The sequence below is a fragment of the Chinchilla lanigera genome, unplaced genomic scaffold (assembly GCF_000276665.1).
Source record: "Chinchilla lanigera isolate Chin_1 unplaced genomic scaffold, ChiLan1.0 scaffold00166, whole genome shotgun sequence".
NCBI lineage: Eukaryota > Metazoa > Chordata > Mammalia > Rodentia > Chinchillidae > Chinchilla > Chinchilla lanigera.
This window is the reverse complement of record NW_004955567.1, coordinates 56919-59817: the sequence shown is the minus strand read 5'-3', so window position 1 is coordinate 59817 and position 2899 is coordinate 56919.

Below are 2899 nucleotides of genomic sequence, written 5' to 3'. Positions count from 1 at the left end.
AGGGGGAGCCGGCTGGCAGGGAGCCGGGCTGGAGTTTTCCAGGCTCTGCGGGTGTCACACGTGGGCTCAGAACAAGCCCAGGCGGTTGCCGTGCACAGGGGCGGGGAAAGCCAGCACGTCCGGCCCCGGTTCGCTCTCCCGGGCCCCTCTATCTTCTGCACCCCCGTGAAGAGAAAGTGCAGGGTGGCGGTTGCCGGATACTTCCAGAGTCCGTGTCTAACAATTCCTAACTGCATCAAAAAACAGTGAAAGTGGTGCATTTCATGTTTTGTATCTTTCACCACGATTTTTTAAAAAATTTTTTTGAAATAATAAAACAAAGTTTAACCAACTATTAATTAACACAGAACTATTACACAGAATAAAAAGAAAGTAAAGACAATAAAGAAGAAAAAAGAACTGCAACTCCTCAGATTCCAATTCCAACTCCAGGGCATCCCGTTATACAGCTTTCAGGGCTCTGACAGGGAAGGGTCTTCACCAGGATTTTAAACAAAACAAAATTTAAATACTCCACCGAGGAGGTGAACCCAAACAGAAAATGTTCAATTGTGTCGAAACGTGGAGAGGGCAGTCGGCCTGGGACCTTGGTTGCGGTTGTTATGGTTTGTGTCTGTGTGTCCCCCCAAAGCCTCGTGCAGCCATGGGGCAGGCTGTTAGAGTTTGATTGATTGTGGGTGTGAGAACTACACCCGCCCTGGGGTGCATCGTTTGCATATGTAAGGGAGAGGAAAAGGCTGCTTGAGGCCATTCCTCCCTTTTGGTGCTTGTTGCTTTGCTGTGTTCTGTCGCCATGAGCTGTAGCCCTCTGCCCTGTGCCACTCTGCCTTGTAACCTGCCAAGTACGGACTGAAACCTCCACAAACTGTAAGCAAAATAAACCTTTCCTTCCTTAATTTTGGGTGTCAGGTATTTTGTCCCAGCAACGAGAGGAAAGTAACCAAGACAGTGGTCATCTGGGGGATTCTCTGTACTGAACCCCACGGAGCTGTGTGCTGTACACGCCCCTAGCATGGCGGGGCTCCTTCCCCCATGGCCTCACCAGCGCGGTAGGTGAGGTTTGACTTCTTGACGGTGGCCGTTCTCTCTGGAGCAAGTCAGAACCTCTTCTCGAACGGCCAGGATTCGTGCATCGGATCACGTCCTGCTGGCCACTTGTGTGTCTTCTGAGCAGTGTCTGTTCATTCCACTTGCCCATTTTTTAATTTCCCTCTTATTTGAGGGAAGGGACTTATTTGTTGTGTTTTTACATATCTCTCTTACATGAGAAACCTAAATAAATTAAAGAGTAGAATAAAAGACAGGGCCAGATGTGGTGGTGCACGCCTGTAATCCAGCACTTGGGAGGCTGAGGCGGGAGGATCGTTGCGAGTTCCAGACCAGCCTGGTCTACAAAGTGAGCTCAAGGCCAGCCTGAACTGCATAGCAAGACCCTGTCTCAAAAAGAGTAAATAAATAAATAAAAATAAAAAACGAACAAGGGGAAACGGAGAGAGATCCATAGCAATTGGGAAGGGGACAGAGACCGGGCAAATGCCATTCTGCGCTGTTGGGAGGGAGGGGGACGGGTGGGGCTGGAGACCAAGAAAAGAGTGAGATGTGTTCGGTCCCTGCACCAGCGCACACGAGTCACCATGGCGCACTGCAAATAGGCCCCAACAGAAATTTTTAAAAACGTACCAGCCCCCTCCAAAAGAACTACCCGTCACTCACTGGCGGAGGTGTTTCTGGTGGGTTACGGCCGTCCAGGATTTACTTTGTGAAGTAAACCCTCAGAGACAACTTTAGGAGCTTTCCGAAGTCCCTCTCAGGCTCTCCGAGATAACAAACCCAGCCAGCCCCCACCCGGCCTGTGAGGTTCACTGGGACGCAGGCCCCAGAGCTGCGCTCAGCCTGTGGTTGCATGCTTGTTACCGGCTTTGTGGATATTTCTCCCAGCATGGTGACAACCCCTTTATAAGCGGTTTTGTTTCAGTAAGCACGTTTGCTTTCTCACTTGGATGATTTTTTCTGAGTCTGCGTTGTGAGGGTAAGGTCTCCCGTCTCCAGAGCAAATATTTCTGCAGCCCCGCACGAAGCATTTTCACTGGGACACTCCGCCCTCCGAGTGAGCGCATCCGGAGCTGAGGGCAGGGCGAGGCTCTGTGTTTACTGGCCTGCGGGCTCTGGGTGAAAGCAGAGCTGTTCTGGCCAGAAAGAGCTTACAAGCAGCAATCCACAAAGCTGCTGTGAGCCTGGCCGTCCGGAGATGGTTCCTATCACTGCCTGTGCGGCCCGAGGGTTCTTTGTAAACACCACTAAATCACACTTCTGAGAGGAGCAGGCCAGACCCTGCGTTTGAGCCTGCCAAGCTCGCTCTTATCAGACCGGCCAGTTCCTGGAATGCAGCGGCTGCCCTCCCCCCAGTCGCCGGGACGAGTGCCGGCTTTTATTGCTACTAACTCCCTGTTCCTTCTGCTTTTAACTTCTTACTTGGAAAAATCTGGGTTCTTATTGTTAAAAAAATCGAAGCCCTGTGCAGCTGTTCTCATCTCCTGCATCTTCATCCTCCTGACTGTCTTGTTTGCGTGGTGATTTTGTTCAGCAGCATTCTTATTTATTTCTCTGTTTGGAAGTATCCGCAGCTCTTTCAGACAGAAATTTCACTGGTAGGACAAGCGAAATTTGGGGCATACTGGAATTCTGATGTGCTTTTTTTTTTTTTTTTTTTTTTGAGGCTGTTTTCTCACTGTGTGTTCCAGACTCGCCTTGAACTCACTATGGACTTAATTTAAAAAGAAAAAGAAAATACACAGAACTAAAAGGAAAAATGGGAACACGCAAAACCCCACAAGCGCAGACCGCACGCTCTCTGGAGGGGCCGCTGGCTGCGTGTGGATGGCGCCGGCAGCCGCGCGAC